General features: G+C 43.3%; 1 long non-coding RNA gene across 5 annotated transcripts in view; it reads left to right on the forward strand.

Annotated features, from left to right (window-relative positions):
* LOC110344286 (uncharacterized) overlaps positions 1–26,018 on the forward strand; it is a 343,104-nt gene that overhangs the window by 285,738 nt on the left and 31,348 nt on the right. For 4 of the 5 annotated variants that reach the window (XR_015451670.1, XR_015451669.1, XR_015451673.1 and 1 more), the window contains one exon: positions 19,096–19,201. The exons of the other annotated variant lie outside the window; for it this stretch is intronic. This is a non-coding gene — a long non-coding RNA (uncharacterized LOC110344286). The remainder of the gene's footprint in view (positions 1–19,095; positions 19,202–26,018) is intronic. 5 annotated transcript variants of the gene reach the window in all.

Here is a 26,018-nt window from a genome sequence, read left to right on the forward strand (position 1 = left end):
CATTGTCATTTATCCCCAGGTGCAGTAGCCTTGAGTTCCACCAGGCTTCCTGTTGCATTGCTGTGTTTATTTGCATCTCTAAGCAAAGGAGCAAATATTCTGCAGAAATAGCCCCTGAGAGGTATCTCATTCCCAGAGGCTTTTGCAGGCAGCTACAATGGAATGATTTCCAATATTCAGTTACTGAGAATTCTGACCATGATATGCAGACCATGGAAGATCTTAATGACAATAATATCATCTCACATTTTGATGGCGTTTAACAGTTTACAAAGTGCTTTCACATACATTATCACATTTAATCCCAGTGAGGTCGATAGTCTCTTCTCCATTTTATTGGCAGCTTGGTGAAGTAGAAAGAGCCTTAGAGACAGACTTAAGTTCGAATCCAGGCCCTGACCTCCACTGGTTATCCAACCATGGATAATTTGCTTCATTTCTCCTGGTCTTCTTCTACCTATAAGATGAAAAATCATTTCTCTTTCTGAGGTTTATGGTAAAAATTGAACAGCATATGTAAAGACCTATAGTGTAGGGCCTGATGCTTAGACTCACTCCATAACAGTTTATTTCTATCCACTTAGAAAGGATGAAAATGTAGCCTAAGAGGTGAAGGGAGATGCTCAAATGAACAGCTAGTAAAGGACAGAACTGAGACTTCATTTATTTTACAAACATTATTGAACACTTACTATATGCCAGTGCCTGGGGCATAGGCAAGTGGATAGGACAGAATTCTAGTTCTTGAGCTCTTCATAGTGGTGTGCCAGACTCTGAATGCAGATACTCAACTGTAGTCTAGTGTGGCCTCAAGGCGCAGAATATTTAGGGAATGCTCTAAAGCTATGGGTGTACCTAGGGACCTCTGCAAGAGTTGAGTCTAAAGAGGAGCAACCTTCAAGGGAGCCACAGTGGAGTTCTACTTGAAATTGAGCTTGGACAGGTGGGTAAGGGTTTGGGAGGGGAGGCGCATTCTAGCTAAGTCATCATATGTGTTCCTCAAGAGGGCCAAAGGCGCATATCATGTGTGCTGCAGTAGTGAGGGCACCTGAGGGGACAGGTAGAAGGCCAGAGGCAGGAGTGAGAAAGATGGAGGTGCTTGTGCATTGTGCTGAGAAGCGTGCATCTTAGTTCAGTCCACACGGGAGTGAACCCTATGATGATTCACATGAAGAACCAACCTGATTGGCATTTCTGAAATTGTGACAGCAAGGTGGAACATTGGCTGAAGGAGGAAGATAACAAAGGCAGGAGTTTATGGAGGGATAATGAAGCTGTGAACAAAGAAAGCGGCAGAGCAAATTGACATCAGGTGTTAATTAATTAGATAGATGTTGAGGCATGAGAGACAAAGGCATCCACCGGGACACCCAGGTTATACTTTGGATGGCTGGATGAAAGTAGGTGTCCCTCACTGGTACAAGAAGGGAAGGAAGTTTTTGAAGTTTGATAATGAATTCATTGGGACTTGCTCAGTCTGAAACCTGTGGACATCAAGGAGGAGCTATTCAATAAGTAATTACAATATGTGTCTCAAGTCTGGGAGTGGACTGAGGTGAGATGCATAGGGATCACTGGATTGTGCATGATGTTGAAGCTGGTTTCAGGCTAAGGAAGAGAGCAGGAAGAAAAGAGGTTCATAGAGAACACCAGGGAATACTAATGTTTAGGCGCCAGAATGAGGAGTGTCAGAGAATCTTCCGAGCCAGAGAATGGAGGCATCAGGGGCCAGGAGAGATAAGTGCTTTGTGATCACAAAAATAGAAGAAAGGATCACATTTCAACAAGGGATCAAAAAAGACAGAACTAAAATTTATCTACAGATTTGGCAATGAAAAGGTCACTTTGGCAACTTTAGTTTTAGACAAAGTGATTGAAAGAAGAACCTTTCATTATTTTTTACTATGACCTACAGTAAGAAAAATATTTTATATTGTAACCTGGGACAAAAGTTTCATGAAATAATACTCATTCTCTGATATTTCATACACATTCTAGTTTATTCTGTTTTGTCCTATTCTATTCATAATACTGTGTGGCACTCAATAAATCTGTTTTATGGCCAACGAGTGGAATTCAACCTGCAGCTTGAAAAAGCACTAGTTTAGGCAAATTTAATTTTCCTACAGGAAAATTATGTGGAGCAATGTGTGGGAGAGAACAGAGAACACTGGATTCTGAGTGAAGACCCCTGATTTACGGCATGACTCTACTACTTACTGACTGTGTGACCTGAGATGTGCCCATTAACCTTGATGCATCTCTTTCATTATCTGTAAAATTCAGATAATATATCAGCTGCAAAGGGATCTTCTGGAGATCAAATGAGATAAAATGCGTGAATGCAAAGAACATATGTCCAGAATTGTCCTGGTCAAACTAAAATTATCCTACCAAAAAAAAAAAAAAGCAGAATGGTGCAGGGTGTATCCCAGATGGTCCGACTCCTCAATCTGAATCCCAGATCCACATCCCTCCAGAGCATACTGAGAACTGTAAATAGGACCAAAAATAATCACATAAGATGGGTATTGCTTCCACATTTATAAAAATTCACAACATTTATTGGCAGAGAACCCTTTGTGAAGTCAACTCAGAATCATGACACTGTTGTTTTAGTACTATTGTAGCTGTCTTGGTTTTCTAATACCCAGACACCTGCTTTAGAAGGACATTCAATATGGTCCTACTGTGAAAAGGGTGGCTTTAGGCAGATAGTCTCGTCACAGTTTGAAATGACAATAGATAAACTGCAGGGAAAAATAGCAAGGTCAGATCATTTAATCTAGGCAATAATCCCTACAACTGCAGTAGGTCTTGGTGGTATCATTGCATTAAATTAATTGCATTGGATTGATTTTTTATGATTAAATTGATTTGGATGCGTCATTCAACAAACTATTACATTTGAACATACAAGGAAGACAAAGATGACTACAGCTTGGTTCTGGACCTTCAAAAAGGTACATGCAGATGGGTAAAATAGACATATAAATAGATAATTTCCTTTAATTTGAGAGAGCCATGCATCTTAGCATGAGAAGATATGAACATATCATGACAGAAAAGAACAAATAGCCCAAGATGGAGTTTGAGGAATATTTCTAGAAGGCTATCTTGCCCAAGTTGAGTCTTGATACAAAGGTAAAAAAAGAAAGATAGGAAGGAAATTTAAGAGTACTAGAATAGCCTGAAAAGGTCGTAGGCGTGTACAACCTTGTCTAGTGTATTCAGCATTTCTATAGCCTAAGAGGGGGTACTGGGCTCTGTCACTGAGCTTTCCATGCTGGGTTAAGGTACTTGGATGCACCATTGCCCAGTTTAAGGCCTAGTGGAGATGGAGGAGGAAGTTGAAAGTTGGTCAAAGACATAAGTTAGGGCACAATTGCAGAGGTCCAGGAAGAGATGTGTTGAGGGCCTGAATGAAAGAAGCAATAATAGACATGGAGAAGAGGAGTTAGAATGAAAAAATATTTTTTATGCTGTATGTAGACACAGAGGCTGAGGCAAGGTAATAAATGCTCTATTTCAAGGACCAAAAGATAACTAATACTTCCTTATACTGCCCAGTAATGTTGACCCTCTTAAGGATCCAGTTGAGAGAAATTAAGAAATGTCTACAAGACACTATCATATGAGATAGGAAATTCTAAGTGATGGGGCAAAGATGCAGACATGTAGCTGTGGGAGTTAGAAGAAAGGCATGTGTCCCCAATCAGGTGTTTCAAAGACATGTTCATGGAAGAAGTGGGATTTAAGGAAGATCTTGAAAGATAGCTAAGAGTTTGCTGTAATGGTAAGAGAAAAAGGAATTTTTGGTAGCATCTTGACTAGTGGCATGGAGTCTAGGGATAAAAATAAGGCTCTGGGAATCACCTCGGTGCAGACAGGCAGGTCTGCCCACACCCTACCAAGGTCCCCAGTCACGTGGAACACACACCGAATCAGCCCGCTGCAGACAGGCAGGTCTGTGCACACCCTACCAAGGTCCTGAGTCAGGCGGAAGACGCCAAATCACCCCACTGCAGACAGGCAGCCACCTGATTCCACACTACAAAGACGCAGAGGACACCAGACCACCAGACCACGGTACTGAGTCCCACTGTTCCCAGCCCAGAGGTAGGGGCTTCTGAGCCGTCGTCCCACTGCTCCTGGCCCAGAGGAAGGGGCTTCCGGGCCACCATCCCTCCCACCGCTCCCAGCCGAGAGGGAGGGGCTTCTGAGCCGCCATCCCACTGCTCCTGGTCTAGAGGAAGGGGTTTCCTGGCCACCATCCCTCTGGCTGCTCCCAGCCCACAGGAAAGGGCTTTTGGGTCACCATCCCTACCGCTGTTCCCCACCCCTGTCCCACCTCACCCAGCTCAGAGGAGGTAATCTGTGCAGGCGCTAACAGCCCCCCGCCCTAGTCAAAATGAGAAAACATGTAAATAAGTCTCAAAACCAGACTTCCAGATCAACTACAGCAACCCCAAAGGGAAATGAGATGGAACACTCTGATACTCAACCACCTGGACTCACTGAACTGGCAACAAAAGGGGATCTGGAAAAAATGAAATCAGAAATAATTTCTCAGATAACAGGAGAAATTGGGCCCCTAGTGCAAGATATGATTAATAAATCTAGAGAGGAGCTGAGGAACATGATGGAATCCCAACATAAAAAACAAATGGAATCCATAAAACAGATGCAAATAGATTTCCAGGAGATGAAAAACTCCATTGAAAGTCTACACAACAGAACGAGCCAATGTGAGGACAGAATTTCAGATATAGAAGATAAGATTGCAATTAGTGACCAGGAAAAGAAAAATTGCTTCAAAATTATAAGGGAACATGAGAAATCAATCCAGCAGCTGCTAGATGATGCAAAGAAGAATAACATAAGACTGATTGGGCTCAATGAAGAAACAGGAGAGAGTGCAGATGACATAAAAAATCTCTTCACAGAAATAATGGCAGAAAACTTCCCAAGCAGGGGAAAAGAGCTTGACATACAGATAAGTGAGGCATATAGAACTCCAAATAGCCTTGATCAAAAAAATCTACCCATAAGCATATTATTGTTAAGATTCCAGAAACTCAACAGAAGAACAAAGTTCTCCAAGCAGTCAGAGAAAAGAAACAAATTACATACAAAGGAAAGCCCATCAGAATCACAGCAGACTTCTCAACACAAACCATTAAGACAAGAAGAGCTTGGAGTGACATATTCCAAGCCCTAAAAGAAAACAGCCTCCAACCCAGATTGATGTACCCTGAAAAACTATCTTTCAAAATTGATGGAGAAATAAGATACATTCATGACAAAGAGCACCTTAGGAATTTCGTGAATACCAAACCAGCATTCCAAAGAATTTTACACAATATCCTGGGAACAGACATTGAGGATCACAACCCCAGGAAGCAAAGCAGAATGAACCCATCTGACATCACAAGAAATTAAATGTAAAGGGGGAGATCCCAACAAAAAGAAAAGGTCATGGCAATGACAAGTCAATATGTTTCAGTTATAACCATCAAAGTTAATGGTCTCAATTCACCAATCAAAAGAAATAGACTGGCAGAATGGGTCAAGAAGCAAAATCCAACAATATGCTGCATACAAGAAACAGACTTAATTCAAAAGGAAACTCATAGACTGAAAGTTAAAAGGTGGAAAACAATACTGCATGCGACAGGAACCCAAAAAAAAGCAGGAGTAGCTATCCTCTTGGCAGATCAAGTAGATTTCAAACCAACACTGATTAAGAGAGATGAAGAAGGAGACTACATCCTTGTAAAGGGAAGAATCCAAGAGGAAGAGATAACAATTATAAATATCTAAGCACCAAACACTAGTGCACCCAACTATATAAAACAAATACTAACGGACATGAAAAGTCATATATGCACTAATACAATTGTAGTGGGGGACCTCAACACCCCACTGTCACAAATTGATAGATCAACTAGACTAAAAATAAGTAATGAAATACTAGAACTCAATCGAACTCTTGAACAAATGAATTTAACAAATGTTTACAGAGTCTTCCACCCCCCAAAATTAGAATACACAGTCTTCTGAGCTGCACATGGGTCATTCTCAAAAATAGACCACATACTCACACAAAGAGCATGTTTAAATAAGTGCAATGGAATTGAAGTTATCCCTTGTATATTATCAGACCATAGTGCGATGAAATTGGAGATCAATAGCAAAAGAAACTCAAAAGATTTCATAAACACATGGAAATTGAACAACACACTTCTGAATAACCAATGGGTCACAGAGGAAATTAAAGAAGAAATCAGACAGTTCCTTCAATTAAATGATAATGACAATACAACATATCGGAATCTATGGGACACAATGAAAGCAGTCTTAAGAGGGAAATTCATAGCAGTGAATACGCATATTAGGAAAACAGAACGAGCCCAGTTAAACAACCTGATGTTGCACCTCAAGCTTCTAGAAAAAGAAGAGCAGGACAACCCCAAAGCTCATACAAGGGAGGAAATTATAAAGATCAGAGGAGAAATCAATGCAATGGAGACTAAGAGAATGATACCAAAAATCAATGAAGCCAAGAGTTGGTTCTTCGAAAGAATCAACAAAATTGACAAACCTTTAGCCAACCTTGTCAGAAAAAGGAAAGACAAGGCCCAAATCCATGCAATTAGGAATGAAAAGGGTGAAATTACAAAAGACCCAGCAGAAATCCAGAGCATTGTCAATACCTACTTCCAGAACCTATACGGCAATAAGATGGACAACACAGAAGAAATGGACAGACTCCTAGATACATATACCAAAGTTGAAGGAAGAAGACCTAAAAATTCTGAACAACCCAATATCAACCAATGAAATTGAAAATGTAATTAAAAATTTATCACCTAAGAAAAGCCCAGGCCCTGATGGCTTCACTGCTGAATTCTACAAGACATTTAGAGAGGAACTGCTGCCACTACTGTTTAAACTCTTCAATGAAATTGAAGGGGAAGCAATAATCCCAAATTCACTCCTGGAAGCAAGCATCACCTTGATCCCCAAAGCAGAGAAAGACCCAACTGAAAAAGACAACTATAGGCCAATCTCACTAATGAACACAGATGCAAAAATCCTTAATAAGATACTTGCAAACAGAATGCAGAAGATCATCAAGAAGATCATACACCCTGATCAAGTGGGATTCATCCCAGGGATACAGGGATGGTTCAGTATACGAAAATCAATTAATGTAATACACTATATCAATAGAGCCAAGGACAAAAACCATATGATTATCTCCATAGACTCCGAAAAAGCATTTGACAAAATCCAACATGCATTTATGATAAAAACCCTACAAGAAATTAGAATAGATGGTCTCTACCTCAAACTGATAGAAGCCATCTATGAAAAACAAACAGCCAATATCATACTAAATGATCAAAAGCTGAAATCCTTCACACTAAAATCAGGAACAAGACAAGGATGTCCACTATCACCACTCTTATTCAATATAGTTCTGGAAACATTAGCCACGGCAATTAGACAAGAGAAAGAAATAAAAGGAATAAAGATAGGAAATGAAGAAGTCAAATTGTCATTATTTGCAGATGGCATGATACTCTATGTAGAAGACCCCAAGAACTCCACCAAAACTCTTCTAGACTTAATAACCAAATTCAGTCAAGTAGCTGGTTACAAGGTCAACACACAAAAATCAATAGCTTTCCTCTACACCAATGACAGACTCACTGAGACAGAAATAGGGCAAATAATTCCTGTCACAATAGCATCCAAAAAACTGAAATACCTAGGAATCAACCTAACAAAAGATATCAAAGATCTCTTCTCTGAAAACTATGGCACTCTGAAAAGAGAGATTGAAGATGATATCAGAAAATGGACAGACATCCCCTGCTCCTGGGTAGGAAGGATTAATATAGTGAAAATGGCCATACTTCCAAAACTGCTGTATAGATTTAATGCAATTCCAATTGAGATCCCAGCAGCACACTTCATGGACCTTGAGAAAACAATCCAAAAATTCATTTGGAACAAGAAGAGACCCAGAATAGCAAAAGCAATTCTAGGTAACAGAGTCATGGCAGGGGGTATCACAATCCCCAACCTGCAACTATACTACAAAGCTACTGTGATAAAAACAACATGGTCATGGTACTGGCAAAGAAACAGGCTTGAGGACCAGTGGAACAGATTAGAAGATGCAGAAACAATGCCAGACACATTCAGCCATCTCATCTTTGACAATGGAGCCAAACACCCTCACTGGAGGAAAGATAGCCTCTTTAATAAATGGTGCTGGAAAAACTGGGCTTCAATTTGCCAAAGATTAAAACTAGACCTATATCTCTCACCATGCACTAAACTAAAATCAAAATGGATTAAAGATCTAAATATTCAAATAGAAACTCTGAACCAGTTGGAACAGAGGTTAGGTAGAACCCTTGAAGACATCGGTGTAGGAAAAGATTTTATGAACAAAACCTCAGTTGCATGTGAACTAGCACAAACAGTCAACAAGTGGGATCTCTTCTTATTAAAAGGCTTCTACACAGCAAGAGAAACCACCAGCAGTGTGAAGAGACAACCCACAATGTGGGAAAAAATCTTCACCTGCTCTTCCTCAGACAAAGGTCTACTATCTCGAATCTATGAAGAACTTAAAAAGACCAGACCTCCCAAATTTAAAGACCCAATCCAAAAATGGGCATCTGAAATGAACAGACATTTCTCAGACAAAGAAGTAGAAATAGCAAATAAATACATGAAAAAATGTTCAACATCACTGGTCATTCGAGAGATGCAAATGAAAAGAATGTTGAGATTCCACCTCACTTCAGAAAGAATGGCTGCTATCATGAAATCAACCAATAACAAATGCTGGCGGGGCTGTGGGGAAAGAGGAACCCTGCTCCACCGCTGGTGGGAGTGTAGACTGGTGCAACCACTGTGGAAATCAGTATGCAGATACCTCAAAGAACTAGGACCGGAAGTCCCATTTGACCCCGCTATTCCACTGCTGGGGATCTTCCCCAAAGCATTAAAAGAATCATACCACAGTGATATATGTGCACCCATGTTCATAGCAGCACAGTTTGTGAGAGCTAAAACTTGGAAATAGCCCAAATGCCCATCAACTGGAGACTGGATCAAGAAAATGTGGTTTTTTTATAAAATGGAGTACTACTCAGCCATAAAAAATGAGAAATTAGAGACATTTATAGCTAAGTGGATGCACACTGAGGCGATACTCTTAAGTGAAATAAATAGGACACAAATGTGTAAATACCGAATAGTTTCTGTGGTGTGAGAAACTGAAAGTGTAAATAAGGACTAAATGTATAATAGGTAATGTGAAATAGGAAGAAAAGGGGCAAAGGGGAAGAAGTGGGAGGGCTAGGGGAAAGGATAGAAGGGAATGGGATTAATATGAGAAAATGGAAAATTAGGAACAAAATCTTTTTAAATAGGGAGGACTGGAGGGGTTGAAGGGAGGGCTGGGCAAGAGTGAAAAATAAGCACCAAGAGAGACTATGTAAAGGTGCAAATTTCCAATGATGAATGTCAGTATATTGTATACCTAAAATGTACCACTGATTAGAATGAATAATCGATAATGCAAAATAGGAAGAAAAGGTCCAAAGGGGTAGGGGTAGTGGGAGGGTCAGGGGAAAAGAAAGAAGGGAAAGGAAAAATGATGAGAAATGGAAAAAATGGAAATAAAGTCTTTGTAAATAGGGAAGCGTGGAGGGTGTGAAGGGAGGGCTAGGAATGGGGAAAATATAAGAACCAAGATGCATTATGTAAAGGTATAATTCCTAATGAGAAATGTAATTGTGTTGTATACCTACAATGTACCCATAAAAGAATTTGATAAAAAAAAAAATAGAGGCTCTGGATTTACTAAAGCTTGGGATTAAACCTTGGCTCTGTCACATTCTAATCACTGGTTTGAGGGCAATTTACTTCTCAGCCTCTTCTCATTTATACTATATTTATAATTATAATTTCTCTTTATTTTTTGCTATTAAAACATTTATTGATTACAATGAAATTGAATTTTACCAATGAGTTTAATACTTCCATGTGTTTTCATGTTACTAATTAGGGTCCTTTTATTTCAACTTGAAGTATCCATTTTAGCATTTCTTATAAGGCAGATCTAGTGGTGATGAACTTCCATGTCTTCTTATTTATCTGGGAAAGTACTTGTCTCTCTCTCATTTCTGAATGATGGTTAAGTATTCTTGGTTGGTGACTTTTCGCTTCTAGTACTTGACATATATCATTCTGCTCTCTCTTGGTCTGTAAGGTTTCTGCTGAGAAATCTGCTGATAATCATGGAAGGTTTTCTTCTGTGTGATGAGTTGCTTTTCTCTTGTTGCTTCCAAAATGCTCTGTGTTCTTTTCTTTGCCTGTGTGTGTGTGTGTGTGTGTGTGTGTGTGTGTGTGTGTGTGTGTGTGTGGTGTGTTCTGGGATTACAGGCATGTGGCACCATACCCAGCTTGTCTTTGACTTTTGGGAGTTTGATTATCATGACTTAATGAAAACCTTTTTTATATTTATTCTATTTGAGGTTCTTTAAGCTTCATAGAGCTGCATGTTCATTTTGCTCTGCTAATTGTTCATCATCTTTGAGGACAAGTGTTGATATTGGTACATTTGAGAAGTAAGCACTTACTCTAGCCTTTACAGACCAATTTCAGCAGGGAAATCCTTTCATCAATTAGCCCATTTAGAGCTTCTAGGCGGGCTGTCTGGCATGATTTTTAGGTGAGTTTGCTGCTAGTGTTCTCAGGCAGGCTAGTCTATGCTTGGTTAAGTAGAGGACAGGCCTGATACCTGGTTCATCCTGGAGCCTGGATCCATTGGGCAGGCACAGAACTTGTGTCTTCTGGGGGACCTGCAACTTTTGGTCCCCGAGGATAAGCCTGGTTTAGGGGCTGACCTAGAACCTAGATCCATGGCACTGAGGTGGGCCTTGCAACTGAGTCTGCTGAGGCCAGTCAGGTGCTGGAATGGCCTCGAGCCTGGGTCCACATAAACAAGTCTGAATTCTAAGTCCATGGGTACCTTCCTGGAAATGGGGCAGCCTGGAGTTTGTGTCTTTAGGGGCAGGCATGGGTTCCGGGGTGGTAGGGACAAGCCTAGAACCCAGATCTGCATGTTATCACCTGTGCAGGTGGGAGTGACCCAGTGCTAGGGTCTACTGGGATAGACCTGAACTCTGATTCTGCAGGAGCAGGCCTGGACCCTGGGTCTGCTAGAATATGGGGCCACATAGGCTGGCCTAGAGCCTGTATCCATAGGGGCCAGCCTAGAGCTGGGGAGGGCATGGAGGCTGGGTCTGTGGATGCTGCTTTGGAGTTTGAGACTGCAAAGGCTGACCTGGGCCTGCAGAAGAATGGCTCTTGAGTCAATAAGTGATGTGTACCTGAACCTGGGTCCACAGGTCTGGGCCTGGAGTCTAGGGCTATAGAGGCTGGCTCAGTGCTGGGGGTGGTCTGGACCTGGGACTGCTGAGGCTAGCATAGTGCTAGGCTATGCCTGGTCTGCTGAATCTCGTTTGGCACTAAAGTAGGCCAGATGCTTGGTTTGCAGGTGCCAGTCTGGAGCCTAGACCTGGCTCATCTCATACTTGGTTTTGCTGGGACGGGGCCAGTGTTAGGGTCTGAAGCAAAGTCTGGTGCTTGCTTCTCTTTCCTTTTCCCAAGCAGAGGGCATCTCCCTGTGCTGTCTGCTATTCTGGCAGGTGATTCAGACAATATGAAACTATCCTCCCTTCTCTCTTTAGTATGTTTTTCTTATTTTTATGTTACGCCCAGGAGCTACAGTCTTTTATATGGTTTCCTGGACTCTTGTGAAAGTATTTTCATGCATATGTCCTTGTTCAAATTGGTGTTTTTGTGAGGAGAAAAACCCTGGAAAGTCCTTTTCTGACATCTTGCTGATGTCATTCCTCTTATGAGGATTTAATGAGGTAATAATACACATAACTGTGCTTGGCTCAAAGCAGGCAATCAATACATGTTATCGTTACTGAGATAAAGTAACAGGGAGTGGGAGTTGGGGCAAAATTTGTCAAAAAAGGAAGAACACATATGGAAGAGAATGAAATGGAGAGAATGAAGGAAGTCAGAGACTGGGACAAGTTGTGGAAGGCCTTAGCACTGGAGTGAAGAATGTGGAGTTTCTGAGTTGTCAACAGTGAGGCACTGAGGATTTACAAATAGGGCTAAGAAGATGAGCTGTGTTGACCAAGATTAATCAGAAGCCACATTAAATATGGTTTGGAGAAATGAGGGAATTAAAACATGAAGAGCGTTTATGAAATTATTATAAGACTTCAGGTAAGAGGTTGTAAAGATCTGAATTTGTGTTGTGTTAGTAAGAATGGAGAAGAAATCTTAAACATAAGGAAAGTTTTTTGAGTGAAATAAAGGGGAAATTTTAAAGAAATTTCCAATAGTTATTACTGTAATGAAGTTTTACAAATATTAATAATGTAATAACATTAAGAAGGAAAGAGGAGCACCAGGTCAGGGCAGGAATTGTAAGAGTCAGACAATAGCGCAGAGTAGTAGTTTCAGTTTTTGAGATTGCCAGTTACCCAATACTCTCTGCTCTGTTGTACTGATAGCTATAGACTTCATTTCCCAGGCTTCTTTGCAACTGGGTGTTACCAAGTGATTTATTTCTGACCAGTAGTATGTAATGAGAGTAATGCGTAACACTTCCAGGTCTTTCCTTTAATAAAAGCTACTTGTTTTCTATTCTTTCCAGTTCCCAAGGTCTGTAGGAATGTAGTTCAGAGGTACCAACTTCCACCATCCAGGCAGTCTGAAGGCTATGGAGCTCTTCACAGAACTGTCTTGTCCTCCTAACTCCCCAGCTCAGGTACTTCCATAAAAGGGAAGCAAAAATTGTATAAATTCAAGCATTGTTATTTTGGTTTCTGTTAAATCAGCAGAAACAATATCCTAACTAACAGAGATGATGAGCTTGAGGCATTGTTGAAGGTAGAGGTGGCCAAGAGAGTTGCTCTAGGAGTCTTCTGAATAAAGATAATGATTGAGTCATCTAGTAAATGAGATTACTAAGGGAAATATTGTCAAAGAAGAAAAGATGAGGACCACAAAGAACCCTGGCAATACATATGGTGGGGTGGAGGGAGGGAGAACTGGAACAGAGGTTGAAGCTGGAGATGGATATGGAATGGTGATGAATTAAGGGGGTTGAAGAGAAAGAAGAAGAGAGTAGTATCAGGGCAGTGGGGTGTGGGGATCCATAAAAAATAGTGACCAATCATATCAACTTCTTCCAAGAGATCAAGGAGGAAAAAAACTGAGAAAAGATCAAAATTTGAGGTACTAGAGTTTACTTATGACAGGAAGTGATCAAGAAAAAGTTAAATTATGTGCAAAGTCATCTGTTTAGGAAGGTAGAGGATTTTATAATAAATTTTAGAGAGTTCAATCTAAAATTATGTCTTAAAAATTATAATGTGAAGTATATATGTAAATCCTTTTCTGCCCATGGAGCTTTATTCTCCCCCACCACCACCACCACCCCTCTGTAGGGGTGGACTCAGTGTCTGGCTTCCAAAGAATAGAATATAGAACAGGAAAAATAAACAGTGACTTTACAGAGGAGAAACTTGACAAACAACTACTCTTCACCAAGTCCTGAAGGTCAGCACCATGGGCGATAAGTCACATGGATATAATGTACCTCCTGATATGATACAATGAGAGGGCAATTCAGCTCTGTGGTAGGCTTTCCCAACCCACAACCCCAGACTAAATAAGAGAAAAACATCAGAAAATCTCAAACTGAGGGACATTCTACAAAATACCTGAGCGGTACTCTTTAAAACTGTCAAGGTCATAAAAAACAAGGAGAGACTGAGAAACTCTCTCAGATCCATGACTTAGAAGACTTGAGGACTAACTTCCATGGCCATTCTAGATGGAATCCTGAAACAGAAAGGAAAAGAAGAACATGAATGAAAAAATTGGCAAAATCTGGAGTTTTGTTAACAGTATTGTACAATGTAATTTCTTAGTTTTGACAAATATACTATCGATATATAAAATGCTAAAACAGGGCAAACTGGGTGAAGGATATACTCCCTGTACTTCTTATCTTTGTAACTTTTCTCTAAATCTAAAATCATTCCAATATAAAAATCTTATTAAAAAAAACTATACAGCAAGAGCACAGCCTACTAGCAATAAGCAAGTTTGAAATATGGAGTATCTGTTCCCCTATGTCTCCACCCTTCCCTTCTTCCCTTCCCCCAAGAAAAATTTTTCCATTAGTCCATTATTACAGTACAAGGGAATGTCCAATTTCACACTGTGTGTGACATTCCGTGCCAACTAGAATAGTTAATGCAACTTTACATTTATGACTCTGCTTGGGTGTGAATTATTGTGTTTATGAAAATCTCCATATTAATGTCTGATTGTAAATCATTCTGCCGGCTTCCTTTATTAATAGCTCAATTCTCACTACTCACTGCTGCAAGCCATTCAAATTACTGCGACTGTACAGGAGAGGGGCTGCTTCCCATTTGTTTCCCATCTACATCTAACCATCCTGAGCTTTGCTCTCAAGCCTCCATTCTGTGGACTGCTCAAGCCATTTACTTCTGATTGTGTTTCTTTGTTGGTGAGTTTGAGCAGCTTCCCTGAGAAGTCTTATTTCTTACTCTCTGTTTCTACATTTCGTCATCTTTACAAACGCCCAGGGAAGGTGATTGGGCATGGATTCTGGAGTCAGATACATTTGGGTTCAAACCCCTGTGATAGTAAGTTCTTGAATCTCTCTGAGTTCCAGTTTCCTCACCCATGGTGGTAATCTACATAACTTGTAGAGGTTAAATGTAGCCAGGTGTTATAGCACACACCTATAATCCCATCACTTTCAGAGGCTGTTGGAGTCTAGTCTGGAGAATTTAGCAACTTAGTGGAACATTGTCTCAAAATAAAAAATAGAAATAAGAGGAGACAGAGATGTAGCACAGTGTGAAGGCCATGAGTTCAATACCCAGTACGACTAAGACACGAGAGAGAGAGAGAGAGAGAGAGAGAGAGAGAGAGAGAGAGAGAGGAAGATGGAGAGAAACATCATGATGCCTGTAACATAGTTAGGACAGTTCCTGCTATACAGAAAGCCCTAGGTGGCCTTTGTGTTATGGTAATGATACTAAGAATAACAGTAACATATCCATAGTAGACAGAGCAGAAGGAATGTGGACTGGCAGCTGGAAGATTTGGACTCTTGCTGCTATAAACACACTGATGACAATGGAAAAGTCACTTCACATCTCTGCCGTCTCACTTCTCCCACTTGTAAAATGAGGGAGCAGCCTCTCCTAAGGTGCTTAACCAGGGCAAACATCAATGTTCCAACCATGCAACAGGTGCCCCAGCCTGGGAGTGGCCCTTTCATCCTTTTTTCCACTTCTCTCCAAACCTTTCTCCTGGGTCAGACACTGCCCTGCCAGGACTACAGCTCAGGGCAACCTCAGGAAGGGGCCAGCCTTGGCTTTTCCAGGCCTCCTCACACAGCAGCCATCAGGCCCCCTACCCCAGCCCCCTTTCTGGTAGGAGGGGAAATATGAAATCCCAGCGGGCAAGGAGGTTTGTATGCTTCTGTAAATCATTAAAGTGGCCAATATTTTCCTTTGCTGCACTTCTCTCACCTCACAATATTTTTTTTCTCCTGCAGTGAAATCCAATCCCCCAGCCTAGAAACGTGGGCACTTTATAGAAAATCTTTAGCTTGTACCAGCACAAATGGATGGGACTTATTTCCTGTCTGTAGTTCATGGTGTTGCAAAGGCATTGCCAAAAACTATCAACTGAGACATAAAAGCCAAAAAATGGATGAGGATGAATGTGGGCATGTTCACATGCACATTTACAAGCATGATCCAGTCTGTGCTCAAAGGCTCATAGCCCATGCCCACAGCCCAGGCAGGAGTGGAGGAAAGGACCATGCAATGGGATCTGAGGGACCAGGGAAAGCTCGAGATCCCTGGTATACTTCCCTGATCCTTGTACCCTAAGGCTGAAAAGAGCACAATTTAATGACTACTTTTTATGTAATTTTAAAAAGAAAAAAGGAAAAACACATTCAACCCTTTGGAATTCTTTTAGTAATGTGACATTTCCTAATAACATTTGGGCTACATGCCCTAAAGGGGACAACTTTTTGCTATATATAATGTCATGTAATCTTCTGAAGGAACCAATTACTATCCTGGTTTAGTAGGTGATGAGACAGAGGTCCACAGGGATGAGGCACTGTGCTGGAAAGGATCACCCAGCTGGGAACTGGGACAGTGGGCACTCAAGCATGCTCTTGTGAATCTCATCTCAGCCTTCTTTCTGCTCTATCATATCACCTCCTGGCAAAACATGGGATGGAGGGTAAGTAGCCTCCTGAGCTAGTCTTTCTCCTGATCACAGGGCTGCCAGTCAGTATGAGAAAGAGCCTTGGGGTCAAGCAGAGAGAGGAGGCACTGGTGGAGAAGGCACAGTGGGAATAGTGGGCCACTGTCACTCACCTGGGTCAAGCTCACTGTATCTTGCACTTGGACAATGCTGGCTGCCTGGACCATTTTTTCGTATTTAGAAAGAGGGTGATAATGTTGACCTCACCAGGGAGTGCTCAGTGGGGAGGTATGTAATGCAGAAGAGGCCCTTCCTTCCCTTCTCCTTCCTTCTTTCCTCATTCCTCCCTCTGCTCATTCCTCCTTCCTTTTTTTCTTTTCTTCCTTTCTTCCCTTCTATCATCCTTTTCTTCTGTTCTTTTTCATTACTCAGTGCTTCAAATCCAAACAGCCTGAATCTCTCACTTGAGGACCCCAAACTATCCAGTGGTCCCTCCCCCTGCTCCTCCCCTTCCCCCCTCAGCACACCCCACTCTTCTATTCCAGGCCCATCAACCCATGGGCCACTCTCCCTGACCAGACCCAGGCACCCTCATTCACCCACACCCCTTCCCACTGAATATGCTCTCACCTCCGAAGGGACTATGTGCTCAGAGCAAGCACTCCGCCCAGCATGCCTAGCCTTCGTGGGCTCAAGCCTCCTCTCCAAGGCCAGGTCTCCAGGCTCTACCCAGGGGCTGCCTCCTGCCTCCCCCACCATGGTCATGAATATCCCAGAGCAAGAATTTAATGACAAATGACTCCCCAGATAGGGACAAGTCTGAAGCCAGTGCTTCCCGGGCCAGTGAGGTCCTTTCTGTGGAAAGAAGGTGCAGCTCCACCCTGGGCATGATGACACCTCCTCCTCACTGCTAAATGCCACCTCCCTCTTCACCCAGGGAGGCTCCACCCAGGACAGTCTCTGTCCTCTCCTCCACTCCCCACCCCAATTTCAGTCTGTGTCACTCCTGTCCCATCACATCCCCCTTCTCTGGACAGTGCAGATTCTCTGGAGGCCAGGGGACAGTGGCTGTTTGCTTTTTGTTCCTCCTTAGATGTTCTGTTTGTTGAGCGAATTGTTTGCTTCCTGGCTCAGAGCTGGTGGCTGACACAGCTCACCCGCACTAATTAGCTAAGCCAGCTGGTGCATTGGTAAGGTTTTTTTCTGTGCTCTTTAGTGTGTCTTTCTTTTTTTAAGCATGATCAATACCCTCTCTGACTGGGCTCTCACGCACTCCCTATTGTTCTCCTGCTTGCATTGTGCCCTCCTGGTCAAGGACTCAGCGAGCCTCGGAAGACACACTTTTCCTGAGCCTGGCCCTGAGCCTGGAGCTGGGGAGACAGCACAGCAGATGCAGCCCGACCTCCCTACCCCAAGCCTGCCACCTATGGTGATTTTCAGTAGCTGTGCATAGTGCCACAGAAGCATACTTGGGCATCAGACAATTGGGTAAAGATAAGAAATTGCTGTGTGTCTCCTGGGCAAATTACTTTCTATCTCTGGGCTTCTGCTTCCTTGTTTGTAAAAGGAGGTGTTAATTACCAGTTCTGCTGTGGGTGCCTTGTGCCCTGATTCTCAAAGTTTTCAAAGCAACTTCCTGAGATTGGGACCCTCCAGAGGGAGGGTCCTGAGGAAAACACGTTCACAAACAGGATCTCAGTTGCTCCTGCCCCAGTCCTGAAGATAGACCATACATACTTTTGCCAGGTGGGCTCAGAAGAGGACACTTCCAGGCAGGAACAGGCTGAAGGCCCCAGGCTCCTCTGCTTGATCATCTTGATCCCCTCAAGTCCGCTGTCATCCTTTGGAAGAAGAGTCTCTGATTTTTGTCATCCTATTATCCCGCTGTAGTGACTGGGTACCCAATGTCCAGGCTGCAGAGAAAATGACCTGGATACTTCAAATATGGTTTTATTGACAACTCATTCCAAAGCTTAGATTTTTCCTGCTGCTTTCTTTGGATTAATAGTCTCTTCTGAAAATTTTGAATGGACCATGTATGTGCTAGAGAGATTTTCTTATTCTTCTCCAAGCTAATACATTTTCCTGCTCTCAAAAAGTGGTGGTAATAATATCTCACTTATACTGAAAACAGTATATGCCAGATGTATTACAACCAAGAACATGACATAAGTACTTTGGGGGGGGGGTACCGGGGATTGAACTCGAACTCAGGTCCTTGTGCTTGCTCAGCAGGCGGCAAAACTGCTGAGCTAAATCCCCGGCCCCCTTTTATTAATTCTTGCAAAGTACACCTGCTGTCCTTATTTTACAGAAGGCTGGAAAGGTAAAGGACTTGACTAAGGTCACACAGGCAGAGAGCAGAGAAGTCCAGGAGCAAGCCCTACACTCACTGCCCTCACACCTTCTCGTCCTGACCCCCTCCCTTGATTCTCCTGCTTCAGTGTTCAGCACCCCTGAGTGCTGACACTTTCACTGCCTCCGATGACAACATGAAACAGGAGAGAGGACTCCAGCCTCAGGGCCAAGTCCTGGTTTCTAGCCCTGACCTCAAGGCCTCCTGGCAAATAAATAAACTCTCCAAGCCTCTTTTACCCAACTTCACAAAATTACCGCGGAGGGTAAATAAGATAGCATTCATGAAAATGCTTTGAAAACCCTAAAGCACCCCGGAACACTTAGTACTGTGCTTTGTTCTGACAGTGGCCGAGAAAGAGGACCAAGTTTCCTCTGTGCAGAGGAAGAGTGCCCTCCTCCCCGGCGATGCCTGCCTCTCCCGTCAGTCCTGCTGCTGCCCCTGCGGACACGGGTGAGCGACCCCGCCTCCCCTGGCACCGGTCTCTGCAGCAATCTCCAGCTCCCTGACTCCTGAGCCTCCCTCTGGACGCAGAGGAGGCTGGAATGGCTGAGTCAGCTGCATTTTCTCCTGTCTCAGGGCTCCCTTAAACCTGTTACTGAAATTGGCTCCGTGGTACCACAGGTCTGCTTGCCATCCAGCAAGTCCCCTGGGGTGGCCCCATTAATTACATTTGCTCCGATCCCCTCTCTGGCTGGCTCTGAGGACAGCAAGTAGGTGCATGGAGCCTCTGTGTGTGTAGGTGTGTGTGCGAGAGACTGTGTCTGTCCCATGGGAGCAGCTGGGGACTAACTTCCCTTGCAATAAAGTGAGTTGCTTCTTTTCTGATAACCGTAATCCATCCCCCTTTTTCAAGGAAATGACAGCCCCCCATCCACCATGATGCATCTCTATGACTGGGAGAAATCAGCTATTTCAATCCTTCTCCACATGGAACAGGCCTTAGAGCTGCCATGCATCATCAGCCTGCCAAGCCTCTCTGCTGTTAAGAACGTTCTCTTCTTGTTTATTTGTTGGTTGCTGGACTCCCTACACAACCTAGTGGACTTCATTGCCCAGGAGGCATCTTGTGCTCTGCTGGGCAGCTGACCCTCTCGTGGGCTGGGACCCATCAGAACCTTTCCAATGTCTCCACCCTGCAAGGTTCCCTCTGCCAGGGGAGCCTGAGAGTGGCCCCTCAGGGAGGCCCAGAAGCGGCCCTGCCACAGCACATTTCTTTTGAAGTCTTATGTTTTATCTCAGGAAATCATGTGGATTTTACGTTCCTTGCCATTTCCAGAATTCATATGTGTTTGTTTTCATATAAGCATGTTTTAACCCTAAATCTTCAAGTAAAATTGATGCCCCGGGATGATAGACATGTTTGTTCAGTGCCTTTATACCACCTAGGTTGCTATGATTTTCCCCAAGGGTACAAGTGCTCTACTTAGAGAAGCATATGCAATAAGAACAACAGAAAAAGCCTGAGTCCTCCCACCTTCCTCTCCCTGGCTTCTGCAAAAGAGCTCCTGTCTGTCTGCTTCCTGTAACACGCGAGTCTTCTGTGCTCCATACTAGGAAAATGGGGAGAAATGAAGAGCTTGGGAAGTTGGAAAGGCTACATAGATCCACAGTCTCTGGAGGCTCCAAAATGTTTGTGGAGTAAATTCTTTTTCTTCCTGCAATAGCTCAGCATTATTATCAATAATGAAATCCTAACCAGAGAGAAAGAGAGAGAGAGAGACCTTTCCTCAGTCCCCAACCCTCTCCAAAGGGCTATGAAGGTAATACCCTTATTCTCATTAATATCTGCCTGCATGTAGCAGCCCTGGAGGGTAAAAGGAAGCTGCTTTATAAGGTAAGAGGTTCTTAGCAGTTAGGACCCTGAGAAATTTGGGAGAAACAAACAACAGCACTTTCTCCAATTCTATTCATCTCAAGGGGAAAGCCAGTTATGAAAAAAACTGACATTGGTATTGAGTAGACCAAAGAAGAGAAGTCTAGGGATATCAGAAAATAAAAGTGGGGAGGATTGATTTGGCTGAGAGGAAGACCACTGGATGATCAAGGGGATTTGGTCTGGATTGGACTAGTAGGAGAAAGTCCCCAGAGGCCAGGCAGCCCTCTTCGAACAATTTAGAGAACTCCTTGCCCAGAGGCAGGGAGCTGGGCTAGGCCAGGTGATGTGACCTTTTATAGCTAGCTACCTTCTTCCTTCCCACACTCGATGTAAGTTCCTATAGGTGAGATAAATGATGGGACACAAAGGCACAACCTGATGTAATATTTGCAGCATTTCTTAGACAGACAAGGGAAACATTCAGCTCTGTGATTTCAGTTGATACAACAAAGCCAAACCTTTATCACCCAAGCATATGAAGAAGAGAGCTGTAAACATCTCTGAGTGCTCTGCAGACAGCCCCGTAAGGAGACACATTTCAATGGGGGTGGCAGGGTGGGGAGGAAAGATGAAGCTTGCCAAGTCACAGGGCTCTGATTTGCAGGGAGCATAGCATGGATATTTCAAATCATTTCCTTTTTGTTAGTACCTCATCTCCCAGCTGTTCTCCGAGCTTTGGTTCAAATACTGGGAAACAGTCGGCCTCAAATGTAAAAGCCACAGGGCTCCTTTAAATTATGTTGTCTGGTTACACTGGAGTGTCATGTCAACCCAAACTCCTGCACAGTTTCCGGAAGAAGGGAATTTTGTCTGATGATGAATTTAAAGGAAAATGAGTCATTGTTTATCAAGGCCATTTAAAATTAAACATAGCTTGGAATCTGGTCTTATCTGAAGACTCAGAAGTACTTGAGGCAGATTGTCACACTGTCCCTGCTCCCTCCTGCATTTTGCCAGGCTGCCAGCTCTGAAGTGACTAAGAGCCATTGGGCATCAGGGAAGTGGAACCAACAGCTCGCACCAGAGTCTCAGTAGAACTTTATTCCCATTAATTGACTGCAGTGCTTTGAACTGTTACATATGCCTGTACACATAAATTAACTCATTTAGCCCTATGAAGCTCGTGGCATTAGTCCCATTGTTTCCACTGTAGAAACTGAGGCTCAAAGAGGTGAAAAAAACTTGCTTAAGGATTCCAAATTAAAAAGCTGTGTAGCCAGGACTATTTGGTTTTATGAAGGTTTTCATGTCAAAACTTGGACTCTTTCTATTCCAACAGGAAGTCTCATTCCACATTCATGTATTCATTCACTCCTTTATTTATATACTCAACAAACATGTATTGGGCATCCACTGTGTGCCAGGCACTGGGGACAAAGAGATGACTTAGACATGGTCCCTGCACTCAAAGATTGCAGAATCTAGTGAAACTCATAGTCTAGTCTTGAAATATTTATTCAACAAATATTTAACATTTAGTAGAACAAACAGTTGGCCTGATGGAGCTCAGTTCTTAAGCAGTTGTTTTCCTGGCCTGTAGTTTGTTATTGCTATTGTTTTATGAGTGGGTGGCTTGCCCATTACCCATGCTCAACAGGCAGGACAAACCAAGATATGTACCTAGAAGGCCTCACTGCTGACTCATTAAGTCCAGAGTGGGGCCCAGACATCGTGCCTTTTAGAAGCTCTACAGGTGAACCATACGATTTCCAGTTGAAACCAGAGCCTGGAGGAGACACATTCCTTCAGGGACATAAGAATAATTTTGCTTTTCTGGTTTTTATCTTTTATTTGGGGCCTGGAAAATTAATAAACAGGATTTCCCCCCATGGTTTATGATTTCTTGGATTACTATATTAAAAAGATCCTCAGACTAGACATCAGCTGGCAAATGTCACATATTTGCCAGTGGTTGAGAATTACTTTTTATTGACTCAGCTGGGTATTCATCTTAGTTCTTGCCCTGTCCCATGATCTTTTATGAAACACCCTCCTAAAGGCTTCATCCTGTCCCTCCCATTGCTTTTGAAAATCTCATCAAGAATTCCTCCCCACCTTTTCCTCTTGCCTCCCTTGTCCACCTTCAGTGGTGCCAGATCTTTGCCTCAACCCTGACACCTGCTCCACATCCACTTGCCTTCTTCTTTCTCATGCCTCTTAGGCCCTGGCTGCATGCTGAGTAGACTCCAGAACTAACTTGTCTCTTTATTCAGCCCTGATTCCTTGAATCCCTGGGCCTAGCTTAGTTTGATAATAGGGAAGGCCAGAACACTTCCTATGATAATAATGATGAAAAGAGAGACAAAGAAAAGAAAAGAAATGAATAGAAGAGAAACGAGGATAGTGGCAAAAATATTGTCCTTTTTTCTCACCCCATATGTACATTTTCAATTCTAATGATCATTTAGCACAAAACAGAATTACCTGAAAAAATATAGAGTTCGGGGAATGTAAGTCCTATTCCTCTGTCCAACTATTTTGCAGACAATAAAAGCACCCAAGGGGTAAGTACTTCTCCCTAAAGCTCCCAGGCTATAGTGCCACCCTTAGAAACCAAACCCACAGCAAACATGAGAAACTCTGGTTGTCTGTGTCCAGCCCCTTCTCAAAAACATACCTCCAGGTAGCTGGGGATTCCAGCTCCCTTTTCACACCACTCAGCTGAATACCAGGACACGTGTTGTGGTAGAACCAAGCTGCACACAATTTCCATGGTGGGTCAGGCCTGCAGTGCAGCCAGGCGGCCGACAGAATGTCAGCCAGCCAGCCAGGGGGTCATTAGCATTCAGGAAATATGACAAGCCTCAGCTCCCTGTCCACTGCCATGCACCATGCATCACAGTACATGACAGGAGTGGCCCTGGCTGGAGAAGGGAATCAAAGCAGGCCATCCCTGCAGCTGCAGGTTAATAGTGGACGAATTACACACTTGGAAAACAGTTTTCCCCTCGACGCATTATCTGGACCATTTCAAAGCCTTTTGTCTGGGCTAAGCTGGCTGTGGGTGATTTTTGCAGGCTGGGGACTTGCAGAAAAGATGTATTTTCTGACAGGGAGAAGGTCACACGGGTAGAGGCCATTACAATGTGCTGCGGTCAGGTCGGAATTTCCTGGATCCCGATCGATGTGGTCTCAGGGCATTACTCAAGCATTGGGATTAGAGCGCCGGCCAAGAAAATGCTCTTCAAATTGGTAGACAAGTCACATGCCATGAGAAAGTCACTCTCTCATTTACCCCTGATCCTGCCAGTGCTTCAAGTTGGCCCCCACAGGTCAAGTAAAGACGGAATAGGGAGCTCAACGGATTGGGAAGTGGAGGGGAGGAGTGGGCTGGGGTGGGGAGCTGAGCCTGGTGGAGGAAGGACTGGGATCTAGCTCCAGTTCTGTCCTAGGGTCACTGAATGACCCCAAGAAGGTCACTTTGTGTTCCGCATCTCAATTTACACATCTATAAAGTGGGACCAAGGATACTCACTGATATATATCTTTGGTACATTAGACACAATAGATAAAAGATCTCTTTGAAAACTTAGAAGTGGTACTATTTTTTGTACATAACTTCAGAAAACAATGTCCTTCCTTCATCAGATGTGTGTGGGTGTGAACAGGGTAGACTTGTTCCGTCCTCTCAGCCAGCTCACCACACTTAGTGTGGGTAAAAAGAATTCAGATCAAGCTCAGTACTATGAGTGGTGCTTCCAGGTGGTCATTCCCGGGCACTGGCCCAGTCCTGATACATGGTCCTCTTTGCCCACCCCATCTGCTCTAAAATAAGTGTTGCAAATGCAAACTAACCCCAAAGTCCAGCCCTGATGTTGGATGGTAGTATGATCTCACTAACTGAACTGTAAGATTTCTTGGTTCCAATATGCTACAAACCTTGCATCATATGGATGCAATGAACTGCATCTGAGAGATCTGGAATCACGTGGCTCATCAGACACCCAGGAGACATACTTGGGAACAGAAAGTGCTCAGCCCTGTCCAAGGTTTCTGTCCACAGGGAATAGTGGGCACAGGTGAAAAATGCATAGGCTATCATGCTTTTCCAGCCAGCCTTTGATCTATCGGGGCTCTGAGGCCCTAAGCTGCATGTATTGACTCTGTCCACCCCCAGAGGTGAGGGCCAGGCTCTGACGTACACAGTGATGGTCCCACACCCTACTTGATCCTTCCATTGTGCCCAGATCTCCAGTTCCTGCAATTACAATTCCCTACTCACTAGACTGCCTTTTGTATCTTGTTGCTCTCCCCAGCCTCAGACCCTCCGTTGTCCTTCAAGATTTCTGTCTTGGGCTCATACCTTCAGTCTACAACAGATTCCATTTGTCCATCACAGAGCAGTTTGTCAAGGCATCAGTCATTTCTGGTGTTCAGACCCTGAAAGAGGAAGTGGACTCCTTAGATTCTGAATGTCACAGAGCCATCCTGACAAGGAATGTTCTGGCTAGATCCCACCCTGTAAATAGTATGACCCTTTCTTCTGCTGAATGATCATGCAGAACCACAATATGTAAACTAGATTTTTAAAAATGGGAGATTCTGGGAGATTCCCAAGCCCCACCCACTTCTCCAGCAGTCCCTGTGAGGGAGGGGTCCTTAAAGATGTGGCTACTCCACTGAGCCCATTTGGAAAATCATTGATCTAGCTCTACCCCCGCATGCACAGAGAAGTACCATGACTTTGGCTAAGCCCCACACTGTGGGTAGTAACGCTGAGGCTGATACCTGGAGCTCTCACCTGTGTCAGCACCTTCCCTATGCTTCATTACCACCACCACCACCATCTCTGTGCTCGGTATTTTCATTACAATTTACCAGCCTTGAGTAAACATCGTCTGCTAAACCAGCTTGCTTCCCTTTGTGGCTGTTAGTAATTTTGAACATGATCTATTGAGTCCACTCTGATGTCTTCTCATGATTCAGAACATAATAGCCCAGGAGGGAAGCAGAAATGGTATATAGTTAAGAAGAGATCTGGATTGAGAGGCAGAAGATCTGAGCTGGCTCCAAGTGCTGCTGTTTAATAAGCACATGTTCTGAGTCTGGCTTCCTCATTTGGGAAGTGAAAGGAGCACCACCCACTGGAGATTTGTCCTGAGAGTCCAAAAAGGTGGCACCTATTAGTAGCACTTGGACTATGGCCAGCACATAGTGGGTGCCGTCTCGAACATGCATTCCATTGGCAGGGGAAGCCCTAAGGGAGCCAGTCTGAGAAGCATCTGCTTTGCCTAAGCAAAACCAGCATTTACATCAAAACACACTCTACTTCTTTTGTCTGTATTAATGTTGCCTTCCTTGGCGGCTTCTGTGGCCTCAGCTGGAAAATAAATAAATAAACACAAGATGGGGTGAGAGGTTGGAGAAGGGATGTGGCAAAAGACAAAGAAG

This window comes from Heterocephalus glaber, unplaced genomic scaffold, assembly GCF_053883595.1.
Source record: "Heterocephalus glaber isolate CG9 unplaced genomic scaffold, H.glaber_assembly_v1.0 deba00001429, whole genome shotgun sequence".
NCBI classification, from domain to species: Eukaryota; Metazoa; Chordata; class Mammalia; order Rodentia; family Bathyergidae; genus Heterocephalus; species Heterocephalus glaber.